The sequence below is a fragment of the Strongylocentrotus purpuratus genome, unplaced genomic scaffold (genome assembly GCF_000002235.5).
Source record: "Strongylocentrotus purpuratus isolate Spur 01 unplaced genomic scaffold, Spur_5.0 spur5_scaffold_14, whole genome shotgun sequence".
Lineage (NCBI taxonomy): Eukaryota > Metazoa > Echinodermata > Echinoidea > Camarodonta > Strongylocentrotidae > Strongylocentrotus > Strongylocentrotus purpuratus.
Window position 1 is genome coordinate 24462175 of NW_022145599.1, and position 14772 is coordinate 24476946.

Sequence of the window (14772 nt, forward strand, 5' to 3'; positions counted from 1 at the left end):
GAATTTACAAATACGATTCATTTACTTGTTATATTTAATTGCTAAATTATAAATGAATGAACTAATGATATATAACTTCCTAATCGTATAAGCCATCGGAATTAATCAGATGTGGACACCGCACGTGAATACATTTGTGTCGTCATATAAACATATTTGTGAATAATAAAAACTATATCAGAAATTATTATATTGATTATCAGAGGTTGACACCACGTTTAACTCCATTATTTTCATCGTCATAATTCAGTAAAGATTGAGAGAACAAACGCGCTCATACTTTTGAGCGTCATCAACGACGATCGCCCTTGGATTAGCCCCTGCAGTGTTGACGATGACTGCTTCTGAGCCTGGACTATTGAGGTCGGTGACAGTGATGACTTGACTACCTTCATACACACAGAAAGCCTGCCGTGACGCCTGGGATATGGCCAAACCTTTAGGTCCTGCAACGAGTTGACGAAATTAGGGTATATAACATTCAATGAGACACCCTGGAGCTTTTTCTAGGTAATTGGTGTCCCTATTAGCAAGACCCCTTCTGCGTGACTGAACACGCGTGGTCTTTAATGAGCCATTTTCGTAATGTAATACAAATTAATGCATAGGTTTTTTTTAAGTGCCTCATTACCAAATTATTTCATTCACCTGTTTACATAATTACATTACGAAAATAGCCTATTAAGTCACGATGGTAAAGTTGACGAACTAAATAGAAATTATGCATCAGTGATGACTTTTTTAAAAAGATTTTTTGTTTAAGATTTTTGTTTAAGACTCGGATGTAATCATACTGTACCTTCATGTTAATATTTAGCAACAGCAAAATTCACCAAATCGTATGAACCCTGTATCTTGTGAGTAAATAGACCTACGTCGGATTTTATCTTGAGTTAAAAATGAGTTATGACTAAACCCAACAATACATCAGCTACATTCAAATCTATTGTTTTTTACAATGCGTTGGCGATTACTAGAATTAAGACAGAAGTCACAAAAGGCGTCGATAAGATTTGTAGGGTAGTTGGTCTAAAAGTAAAGGGAGTGTGCATACAACCGACATGAATCATATGTTAGATTCGGGAAATAGAGGAGGTGCACTTGTCCCAGATCAAATCCAAACTGCACTGTTGTTGTTTTCTTTACGAATAATTATTAAAACATCACCCTGTACTAGAAGTGGCACCCCTAAAAAAGAATTGAAAACAAAAGTCAAGCCAGTCATATTTTGTTTTGCCAACTCACCATCATACGAACTAGTTCTCACTCTCATGGTACTGGAGCCATCTTCATCTGCACGCCATAAGCCATTATCCGATATATCTGTCCAGTAGATCTTTTGCTCCGTTTCATCAAAATCAATGGCCCATGGTTCACCACTTAGAGATATGTGAACTACGAAGCTAAATGTTGACAGATCAGCGACGTATATCTTTTTCTGCGCATCCGTTACTAGTATTTTGGAGACGAGATTGATGGTTGTTGTGGTTTCCTGGACTGTTGTTGGCGTTCGATCGGTTGTTGGCTGATTTTGAGATGGTTGGGTAGTTGGTGCTGCTTGAGTCGAGATTTGTCTTGTTGATATACCCTGGGTCGGAGGTTGGGTCGTTGGCATCGTCGGAGTTTGGTTTGTTGGTGGACCTTGGGTTGTCCAAATACCTTGAGTCGAGGTTTGGGTTGTTGGTATACCTTGGCTTGCCGTTGTACCTTCTGTTGGTATTTGGGATGTCGTTGTATCTCGAGTCGATGTCTTACTTGTTGGTATACCTCGGGGTGTCGTTGTACGTTGAGCCGGTGTTTGGGTTGTCGTTGAACCTTGAGTCGGTATTTTTGATGTCGTTGTACCTTGAGTCGATGTCTTACTTGTTGGTATACCTCGGGGTGTCGTTGTACCTTGAGCCGGTGTTTGGGTCGTTGGTAAACCTTGGGTTGTCGTTGTACCTTGAGTCGGTATTTGGGATGTCGATGTACCTTGAGTCGGTGTTTGGGATGTTGATATACCTTGGGTTGCCGTTGTACCTTGAGTTGGTAGGTGGGTTGTCGTTGTATCTTGAGTCGGTGTTTGGGTTGTTGGTACACCTTGGATTGTCGTTGTACCTTGAGTCGGTGTTTGGGTTGTTGGTACACCTTGGATTGTCGTTGTACCTTGAGTCGATGTCTTACTTCTTGGTAAACCTTGGGTTGTCGTTGTACCTTGAGTCGGTGTTTTGCTTGTTGGTACACCTCTGGTTGTCGTTGTACCTTGAGTTGGTGATTTGGTTGTTAGTGTATCTTGGGTAGGCGTTTGGATCGTTGGCACGGTTGTGGTCTGGCTTGTCGAAACGGTTGATGTACCTTGGGTCGATGTTTGGACAGCAGAAGTCTGTTCTTGAGATGGGTAGCTTGTTGTTGTTTGACTTGCTTCTACACAGTAAAAAAGGGAAGTACGTCCGAAAATAGGCATTTAATTGATAATTAATATTTGCTTTGACGCAAATTTTGCACATGTAAAAAGAAAGAAAAAATTCAATTTCACCTGATTTGATCAAACTTTATGAATATCTCCCAAGAACAAGTTGAAGGAAATATACTATATAACATAAAGCTAACAACATCTATACTTTTGTCATGATATCTCGAAAGCCAGTTCTATGATTTGATTTCAGTATTATTGATTGGAACCATGTTTTTTAAGGACCCCCCCCCCCCACCCCCGCCCCCTTCGCTGTAGACGGGTTATGCAATGTACCTGGGCAGTCCGCGTGCTACAGACCCCATGCAATTCATATTCGTTTTCCTTGGCATTAAATATATAATAGAAAACTCTACAACAATAAAAAAAGAAGCAGACTGGTGAAAGTTTAAACGAAATAGGACGAAGAAAGATGTGTTTTTTAAAACTTGTATCAATATACGTACGGACCCTTAATCAGTAATGTTAATGTGACGTAGTGCCCGATAACTCTCCCAGTGATATCATATTTCAAACTTACGCCCTTCTGGTTCACATATTCAGGTTTCATACAGATGAACTGATTTGTTTGATTGCACTTTAAGTTTAGTGTTGTAATAGGGCGTTATGGTAGATTTGAGGTTAGTGATAGGTAGTAGTGTTTGGTCAGGGTTCATGAAGTCGGAAATTCGGTAGGTGAGGGAACTTGGTCGCCGCGGAGCAAATACTACTGGATCATTATCGTATAACCGAATACGCCACTTATATATCAATGTGTTTAAAAACAAATGGGGGGGGGGGGCTGTGTTGCACTTACTTCGCCAACATCTTTGTCCCATCTGCCGAGCATAATTAGTTAATTTTTGTTGACCGACTTCGCTTTCACACCACGTTCCAGGACAACCGTTCTTCAGACAATCTGAGATATAATTAGAATACAATGACAAAGAAAAATTAATATTTGTTTACAAAGCGCATAATGAAATATAGAAAATCCCTATTCGCTTAACAAAGTATTATATATATGCTCCAGGGAATGCGCATCAGAAGTGGAGATGGTGCACGTTATGTGTACGCAATTAGATCCTGACCCCGTTGCATAAAATTTACCAATGATGGTAACTTTGCCATCAACATAACATCACTCAGCAGCCAATCAAATCAAGGTTACCATTAATTGCAAAGTTACTATCAATGCTCATCAGGATCCAGATCAGCCATTTAACAAAATCTGTATTAAACAAAACTCCACTTGAATAGTAACGGCATTTCGTATTAAGTGTTATATAAATCCAGTCCTATTAAAAAAAGGACAATGACAATACTGAGACGACAATGCAAATCTATCCCTGTACAAGATGCCCCCCTCCTCCCCTCCCCCAATACGTTATTAACCGTCATGCTGTAATTAGTAAAAGAGTTGTATTGACCTGAAAATGTGCATTTCCTTCGACCGGATATTGTCTGATAGCTGCAAGAAACAGACGAACTGTCAACGATTGTGATGCACCAACCTGATTTAAAAAAAAAAAAAGAAGAAGAAAAAAAGAATAAATACAATAAGTGAAAATTTCCATGCCTATTCTCCTTTTATTTCTAATTTATCGTTAGATTAATTATCTGTTCTAAACCGATATATAGAAAGTATGCAACTTGATCTCGTGTAACAATGATGAAATGAGGTTTCCTGGTCCGTAATGAAGAAAGCGGAACGAGTGCGTCGAGCAGTTATGCAAGATTTTCGTAGTCGACGTCTGAAAATGTTTAATTTTTCATTAGGATCTGAAACTATTTTGAATGACACAAAGATATATGCCCGTATTCTAAACTCCGGTTTACTTTTAGACTGAAGTTAGAAAAAACCCGAGTTTGAAGGACCGATTAGACTGGACTTGAAGTGGGCTCGCATGGGGAATTTGACACCATTCAAGGGGCATTTCTTCATGGGACCACGGGTTTTCTGTGTGCGAGACTTGAACATCCAAGGTATTTCCACCAAGTCTGGTGTCAGCAAATGCACATGGAAACGGACTACCATCTCCCTTCAAACCACGGTATTAAACTGTAGTTGGGTAAACAGGACATGTGAGAATTGCAGCATCTTTTCATGAAATATCTATAGGCTCATTAATATTCACTTAATAAAAGGACTTTAATCCACACTATCTTATAGTAAAATGATTTATAGATATATTACCTATAAAGATGAGGAGGTTGGTGTGAAAGAAGACACTGCGTTTTATCTAATGACAAAAAGAAACAATTTTAAACGTTTGTCATGACACATAAAAATAATTGGAATACGTAGTCATGCGAAATGTAAAGCATAAGTTGTAGAATGTTGGTAAGTGAATCATGATAATGATGACAATAGTGACCTTTACATAGTATACAAATATACACTGCCTTGAGAGGTTCTGGTTAAAACTATGCGCAAGAGGTGACTCCAATAGTACTATTTGCTGAGGGGCACAGCCCCGAAGCAAATGGTACTTTTGGAGTCACCGAGGCCCATAGTTTAACCGGTACCTCGAATAGAAGGCATGGTATATTTGTTTTATATCGTGCATCAACAATTTTTTTTTTTTTTAATTTAAAAAAATAAAGATTTGAAGAAAAAAAATTGATTCAATTAAAAAAATTAAAAAAATCACATTTTTTTTCCAACTCCCAAATATTAAACCAAAATAGTAGTCTCATATAGTACTTTCTAAAAATAGGTAAAATATTTCTGGATATGTGACAAGCTCTCAACCAATCAAAAGCCAACAAATTTTTGGTGCAGGATATAATACTTAATACTAATGTTTCTAAGCGCTGTGATAGTATTACACCGACTGAGCTACCCTGATAAGGCGCTCTGGTGTCTTCTTATTGTCAAAGGATGTTAGCGCCGCGGCGAGATTCGAACCGCGAACCAAGTGATCCACAACCAGGTGACGTAACCACTAGTCCACGATCCCACTACATTTTTAAACAATATTACATTTACAACATTCCCTTGTCAGGTAAAAATGATTATGTGATTAATTTTACTGAACCATGAATATATTTCCATCTTACTCTATGAATTGAGGTGAAAAGTGCTAAGTTATAAACAACGAGTACGATTATTATCCTGATTATAATGTAATTCCTGCAAAGTTTTAATTTTCTACTTCTGGTAAGTATTTAAAGTATGCGGCAATTTATACATCATATAATTATGTAATCATGTTCCATGAATTAATCATATGTAATCAAAATTAGGAAACATGGCTCATGACTTACCCGCTTTGAAAGCATCATCACCGAAATCTATCCTCTGCTCCGATATGAAACCGTGCTCTTCTGTTAATAATCATATTAATGTATTACGTCTGGTCAATGTGGTAAAATATTAAGAGGAAAAAATGGTCTGGAGGAAAACATCAACAAGCACGTGTCCAGTGCAGATACTCTTTGGTAAATTCATTGATCGGCCTTTTTCCAAGGACAGAAGTCATGACCAGTATGACCTTGCTCCTATATTATAATTGACCCCTTACTCGCTCATTCAACCCCCTTTCTCTCTCTCTCTCTCTCTCTCTCTCTTTAACTTAATTGCTTCCCCTTTGTGTTCAATCAATGGGTTTCAAGTTCATGAACATGTTTTCTTTTATACCTGTATTGATCTGTTTATTGATTTGTACATTATGTATTAATCCTTCAAGATGCTCAAACAGTTATCTAAAATGCCTGTTCATGCCCTGGCATGAAAAAAACCCTTTAGAAGAAGAATCATTGTTATAAACAGTTGTTCTTGAACTTGTAATGCAAATTACATTAATTATGTTACCTTCACTGCAATATCTCTCTCTCTCTCTCTCTCTTTCTCTCTTTTTTCTATCTCTCTCTCTCTCTCTCTTTCTCTTTCTCTCACTCCATCTTACCCTTCCTCTCCTCTCCGTGACTTAAGTTTTCTTTTATTACTCATCTTAATTAAGGATTGTAATTATGAAACATACCCTACATTCATGATATCTCCGTCAAAACAGATACATGGCCAATTACTGTACGCCAATCATAATAACATGCTTTGAAATTAAAAACCGAATTCAGAGCCTCACAAACAATAGTTTTAATCATGAACAGTGAGACTAATAAAATTGAAAGCCTGGTGCCTTTTGTACAATGCCTTGACCCAAGAGGTCGTGTCTGTTTCTCTAATTGCTTACCTGCAGCATATTTTCAATGTCACATATCGAAATGAATTGCTAGAAAAAAATTGTAATATATAGGTCGGTATAAGACGAGAAAATCAGAACTCAAGAGGATCCCAAGAAGACTGCCAACATGGTAAGTGATATTTTGATAGTTTACGAAATTTAATTATTGATGTTGATTTAGGTCTAGTTAATATTTACATTTATTACAATACTTAATATACTCATTTGATGAATAAAACTGCTCTGAATTTGTTTGTTTTTATTTTTCTGCTAATGTAATATATTTTATGTTAATTTTTATATCAATTATGTAAAGAAACACATTGTTCCGTTTTATTTCTAGTTCTTTCTCCCCCCTTCGTTTTAATTACTTTATAGATACTGTATGTTCAATTATGTTAATAATATTTTAATGATAAGTTATGTCTAATTTGTAGACTGGAGGTGTCGTGGGCTATTCGATACGTCATCGGACTATCGATCATAAATTATGGCTCGCGGTCCAACCAAAGTCCTTTGGCATGACATTAATTTTCATTGCCACTCTCTTCCCAGGTGTTAAATGGGTGACGGTAGGAAGGAATTCCTTAAAAACTGTGAGCACCAAAAGCAGTAGCTTATCAGAGCCGGGGTAATATTGGAGCACCTGGAGCATCTTGCGTGGTGCTTTGTGCTATAAAAACATCCAATATCAATATTTGTTTTAAATTTCATTAATTTCATTACTTTATTTATTATTATTAATGCCTATAATTGATTACCATTAGCTATCATGTCCGTACCTTTTCCATTGCACTCTTGTATATATTTATCATGTATTTCATCTTTTGCACTAGCTGCGCCTTGAGCATTAGATTGTCAAGTGGATTTTGCGCCTTACAAATCTTATCTATTATCATTATTATTTATATGTGGATGGAGTGTATTAAATTTGGATTAATGTCTTGCCAAAGAACGTTAGTGCTGGGCTGGGATTCGAACCCTCCAATCTTGGATTAAGAGTCAAGTGAATGGACCACCATACCACGGTACCTCTTCTGTCTTCTTCACTCATTTTATTAATCTTGATAGGTTGCTCCTTTTCTACCAAATTATCCTCATTTTCACAATGAAGATCATATATCTTGTTCATTCTTTCAAGAATTTGATTCAGCAGGCTTTAAGACGACGGCTGGCATTCGTTCTCCTTGTCGCCATGGGAACAGGTAAATACAACGAATCGACTCAATATCATTAGGTTATAATAACTTATGACAACAATAGTAACACCGATAACAGTTTTTGCCACTTGATTAATTAGAGCAAGATCGGTTGACTGGCCTTGACTAAAAACATCTTTGTTTCTTTCCTCATATCGAATAATTAGAGATGTTCTTGCCTTTGTATGATATACGACCGAGGAATATAATAGGAACGATTGTTTACGATTGGATACCATATTCCTGCCTAATTAAGAAATTGCCAAAGTGCTGATTCACTCGATTGCATAGAGGTCACGAACGGCTTAATTAAAAACTCTCCTGTGTCGAAGGAATACTGTGGAACCCTCATTATAATTATTATTAATATGAAGTAATATGAGCGCGCGCAAGTGTGCATGTGTTTGCGTGTGTGCGTTTTAACGCTGCAAAAGCAAACAAATATCTTCCATCAAGGTTTTGTCCTTTCTCTTTTCAGTTCTGTTATCTGTTACTCCCCCCTCTTTCTATCCTTTTTTATCACATCCTAATGTTTGCTTTGAAATGTCCATCTCTCTTTTTTCTAATCATTTCTCCATGTTATGTCCTGTCATTACATGTTTCTTCATTTTTGTTCGTCTCCCTCTCTCTATAGATATATATTAATTTAAAACAAATCATTTTCAACGTAACATTGAAGTCTATTTGAAGAGTTTAATTCCAAAGTAGCTAAATCTATTTTTGTAACTTAAGAGAGAAAAAAAATTGTAACCAAGTCTTGTACAGGCGTCTATGGAAAAGTGATATTAGACGGTGCATTTTTTTATAATTGCTCCCAAAATTTAAGTACATACTTTTGTTAAAAGACGGGCACTGAAGTAAACAATGTTTTGATATCAATAAATCAATTTTCGTCAAAAGTGGATTTAGCTCCTTTTGGAATTTTACTCTTCATTTCATGACTTAAAAAAACATGTTTTCTGTATAAAAATACCGTATTCATTAACTTCCTACCGCAGATGACTGAGTACCAGGGTTTTGGAAAAGTCCTCGTACCAGTTGGGCAGATGCACTAAAATGTGGGTCAGGCCGTATTCATACTTTAACTGTGGTCTTAAAGCAAATAAAATGTTTGTTTAAATGAGCCTTTTCTTGAGTCTGAGTTGACATTTGCGCCCTTTTTTTGGGAGGGGGGATTCACAAAACCATGCGAATATGTCAGGATATTTTGTTTTCAGACTGAAAAAACAGTGAATAAGGGTTTTTCCCCCATATTTACTGCTTCAGCCCAAACTTGGTATAAGAGAGTTGGACAGTCCTTTTAAATGGCGGTCGCTCCGTCATCTGTGGCAGCAGGGTTATGAATAAGTTATCAGTAGACTGGATATTAGCGAAATGAAATATAAATAAATATCACACAGCTTGTAGTAATAACTTGTAAATGGGAATTTACCAAAGTTTGAAATACTTTTTGTATACGTACTGTTTACATATAGTTATATATATATATATATTAAGTATATCGTTATTATCATTATTTATATCATTATCATTATTATTGTTATTATCATTATTATTGTTATTATCATGATCATTATTGTCATCATTGTTGTTATCATTTTATTACAATAATTACTATAATAGTTATTATTATTATAACCCTCTTAATATTTTTCCCTCAATATTATAGTGTTGTACACGATGGCTCTGGGCAGCACGTGCACTCCGGATCACACATCATCAGGAGAAGCCGATTACCCGACCATCAACTACTCGGTTCCGAAGCTTCACCACTGCCCTTTCAAAACGCGATCCGATGGGACAGTAATGAAAACCGTCCCGAAGCTTATCCGACGAGTGTTTCCCCTGTCAAGTTGTGAAGATGTGGTTGTTAGCGGTATCCCGATATGCCGTTTTCCTGGTATGCAAAGACTCTTTGTACCAAGCAGTCAGAACCATTACTGATGTTTTACTACAGGCAAAATTGGTGTTTTGGCTCTGATGGGCGATTACAACTGACAGGAGTTGCATATATATACACACTACGAGGCACCTCATGTTGTGGCTAATGGAGCAATGTTATCACTAAGCCGTTAAAGATCTATCCAAAGTTTTTCTTAATTGGTAGTTCTTTTGACAGTTTGTAAGTTTCCTTATATCAGCAGCATGTAGTGCTTCGTGACATGTATGCGTTCCCTTTGGTTATGTCTCGACCAATAGCGACAAAAAAGCTATCTAGCCCTCATTTTCAAATGAGAGGAGTTTTGCTGGTGGCAGCGGTGGGATTAACACCAGGCCACAGATCAGATATATTTATATTTTGGAGGCTTTTTGATTTTCATGTAGGGCCTAACTTGCATTTGGAATTAAAAGTAATATCACAGGAGGGGAAGGCGGGGCCGGATGTAACTCGTTTTTGTTTCCCTCATAATATCCTTTACATACATCCTATGAAACTGATGTTCCTCACAAAGTGATGATATAATTTTCAATGAAAAGAGAAGAACACTTTTTTGGTAATACATCAACATTATGTAAAGTCCCGTTTTTAATAACAGATGATCAATTTGATCTACCGAATTTTATGTGTATCGAGAGAGGGTATATACTTTATTTCCAAACTTTTACTTCGATTCCATTTCAGATTGTGGTGTGAATCCTTGTATACAAGGTTGGTGTGAAGAAACTATTGATGGCTACACGTGCCACTGTCCTCCAGAATTTGCCGGGTCAAATTGCGAGTATGGTAAGCCATCAACCGGGTCGATATCACCGCAATCTATTTCATTTAACACATTCATCATCTAAGAATGGTATATTCTACAGTTTACAATATTCACTTAATAATAATCGATATCCTAAACTCACCCTGGATCCATGGTGAGTGTGTGTGTGTGTATGCATTGAAAGACATATAGTGAGTGTGTGTGTGCGCTCTCACCTTAGCATTCTTGTGGGGTTTTATGTGCGCTTCACATACCCCTTGTGAGGCATTTTTACTTTGTGGGGTATTTTTTCAGGACCCCACAGAGTAAAGTCTTTCAAATGACTGTATATTCGGTGTCCTATGCCCTGCGGGGCATTAGAAGTGGTACCCCATAAATGACTTTTTGTGAGCGTGTGCTAAAACTTGCACACTTTTTTATGGTAACATCGTAAGCACACCGCCGGGTTGTTATCGCCAGGTTGTACATACCCCACTGGTAGGGGACCACAAGGTATATCTGGAACGCACAGAAATACCCCACAATCAGGTGCCCCACAAAGGCCCTGATGTGAGAATTTGTGTGTGTGTGTGTGTGTGTGTATTGAAAAAAATATTGTGACGATACGATGGTACATTTTCTGTTCCAATTGCAGCCACGATACCGTCACCAGAATTAAGAAACATGACTGCGTTGGAAGTTTCGCGACAACCCTTGACAATAGAGCAATCTGTGACTAGCCTACACATTTATACGCCTCCTTCCCTTAAGTTGACCCCTCCACCTTTGGAAAAAACGGTCGGTCCTCTGATGAGTAATGGGGGTCATACCTCACAACTGATGACTACAAAGCAAGGTACAACTATCTCAGGTAATGGTCTATGGACAATAATTCAATTTCTTTGTTTTTATGAAATATTCTATGGCCGGCTCCATTTTCGCCTATTTGGTGTACAGCAGGGCAACAACTCTGAGGGAATACCAAAATCTTGCTCCAATCGATGGTCACACTTAATTTTACCTTAACTGGCTTGGTAACTTTCGATTTTGTCTTCTCTGAATGCACTATTCTGTCGTTCACAGTTCACGACTCTCATATATTATCGATTGTAATTGTCCACTGTGGGGTTGCAGTCATACGTCATACATACGTTTTGTTTTTCTCGCATTACTTATTAATTTTCCAATTACATAACACTCATTTATCTTTATTGTTTTCTTTTGGGGGTTGGAGGTGATAATTTAATTTTACAATGCAATATGATGCAAAACTAGAAATCGATCTAATGACATCTAAGAATAACAGCCTAATGATATGCATCAATAAGTTTTTATTACGCATAATCTACAGTAGATATTAAATGAGTGATACGTTTAGTCTCTCTCTCTCTCTCTCTCTCTCTCTTTCTTTCTCGCTCTTACCTTGCGATTCGGTATTAAGCGATTAAAAATTGTTGTTTTTTCATGGGGCAAATTGCCAATTGAAATCCTTTATTCTCCACATTATTTATACCCCCCTTTTTTTTTCTCTCTCTCTATCTGTCTCTCTCTCTCTCCCTCTCTCTTTTCCCCCTCTCTCTCTCAATCAATACTCATCCCTCTTTTCCCCACCTTCCCCCTTTATGTTTTGCTCTCAATTCTTGTCTCTCTGTCCTCTTACCCCTGACACATTTCTATATTTCGTCATCTCTTCCAACTCTCCCATTTAGCCTTGTATCTCCCCCCCCCCCCCCTTCCCCATTTCTCTCTCTCTCTCTCTCTTTCTCTATCTCTCACTTGTTAACAACATTGGCTAAAAATAAACCACCAATAACGTTCTACGATGAAACATAAAACTAATTTCCTGCAAGAGAACGATTAATTACCTCATTTAATTGCAAAAAAATAACAAATAATAAGAATGCACGGAACTTGACTATCTAATTAAAGAGTTATTTTGAGGGGGAGTTCGTCAAGAGCAATGTTCTGATCTCCAATGTTGTTATCAATACCGCACAGTGCCCCAATTTTTACCCAATGTAGAGAGTGACAAATCTGACTGTTGTGTCAAAATTGGAACAGTTTTCAACAAACATCGCAAATTCCGATGAATGTTTAAAATGTTTTAATTAATGTTATAACATAGTTCACTATAAAAAAAAACATATTAAAAATCATAAAGTGGCATTTATAAAAAGGGGTCATTTATTTCATGATAAAACGAGAAAGCTCTTTAGCTGCCCTGTTTTTGTTTTCTTTCTTTTTCCACATCAACATCAATTCAGAATCAACAGAAAAACCGATAGGCATCGAGATGTTCAAACTGACACCACCCCCTCCTCAAGATACCACGACTGACCAACCAATCATGTCAACAGCGAGCGATGGGAGTACGCCCTCTCAGACCAGCAAGGCCCTGTCCACTCCACATCGTTCATCCAGCTTGATGACGACGCAGGGACGGAGAACGACGGTTCTCTCTGCCGGCGTTCCCGGGACCGAGTCTGTTGAAGTAACGAACACCGTTCACGTCGCTGGAGAAACGACTCAGAAACCACAACCTCCGAGTGCCAATCCAGAGAGAAAGACATCAAGTTCAGGTTAATAGATGTCCATTCCTCTTTTCGCCCCTTATTTATCCTCTTAAATTAAAATAAATGTTACATGTTTATGAGCTGTTACTTTGAGGTCGCAGTTTTTAAGATGTACCTTTCTATACTTTCTGCATGAATGTAGCAGTATCCAAAGGTTATTGTTTCTACTTTTGAATATCTCATCTTGCTTTGTACGGGCACCCCTCACACGTGTCTACCTATAGGATATCTCTTTTTTGCTACCTCCCATCTCTGCCCCCTCTCTCTCTCTCTCTCTCTTTCTCTCTCTCTCTCTCTCTCTCTCTCTCTCTCTCTCTCTCTCTCTCTCTCTTCTCCCTCTCTCTCTCTCTCTTTCTCTCTCTCTTTCTCTCTGTCTCTCTCTCTTTCCCCCTCTCTCTCTTTCTCCCTTTCTCTCTCTCTCATTCTCTCTCTCTCTCTCTCTCTCTCTCTCTCTCTCTCTCTCTCAGCTGTATACAATTAAAACTGCAGTTTACAGACTCTCATTTCCTGTTCACTTTGAAAACTTAAAAATGCAAATCTATATGATCGATTTTGTCACAAAGTCAATAGTTCTCCGAGGCCAAACTTGTATACGTGAATTACTTCGATGATACCTCATTTGTTTAGTTGACGAGTTGCACAATGATTCAATCAAGCTTCTTCAGCAGGGCCGTGTTATCTTCAGTAGATACTAAAAGATTAAGACTCATATGAAAATTACATTAAGCCAGTCTGCGTAGAAATATGAAAGATGGAAATCTCTATTTTATTATCAATGAATTCATTTACTCTTCTAAAGAAAATGAAAATGTTTGGATAATTTTGCTGACCTCTGTTCATAAATGATTTGTGACAGCACGATTTATTCTTAATAGATTGTTTTTAGTCATTGTAATGCCAATTGATTTGGTTACAGGAAATGGAGAAAAAAACGAACCTACTTGAAAGCAATATCTTCTCAAAATCAATAAAGTTCAGAGAATATGAATACTTCATCTATCTAGATTAAATTATATTTGTCACAATCATTTCAAGAAACTTTATGGGTAACACAGTGTAGTCGGTCTATGTACTCATGGACATATTATACACCGAACATTATTTGGGAAAGGGCTGTATCCCCTGCCCTTATCTAATTACCTACAGCTTTGTAATATAATGAATAAAGTAAAAGAACAATGTTTTCTCGCTATTGTGTGAGTACTGTCGACAGGGGGCGCACATACTTAGGATATTGTGGGTGCCCATAAAAGGAAAAGGTTGATCGTTGGCTACGTCATGCCAATAGCTTCTGCTCTTCTGTCCCACACGTTATATCACATGGTCCATTATGACATGCGCCCGCTGTCGACAGTGGAAACAATAGCCACAAATATAAACATTTTACGATAATAGTAGAATGTTAAATTTAGTCTTGACGGTTCCAACTCCAACTCTCTCTCTCTCTCTCTCTCTCTAACCCTAAAACGATATATTCCCCATATATTTAATTAAAGTAAACCACTACTTCAGTGAAAAAACAATTTTGACACATTTTTTCAATACATTTCAATGTGGCGTTTGTGGCTGGAAATATGGAAAGTTGATTTTTCTTTTCGTCATTATATTGGGCTTATTTTAGTTGTGACCTCTATATTTCTTAATATTTACACTGCTACAGTTTTCCTTCATGATCGTGATAAAATAATTGAACGAAAA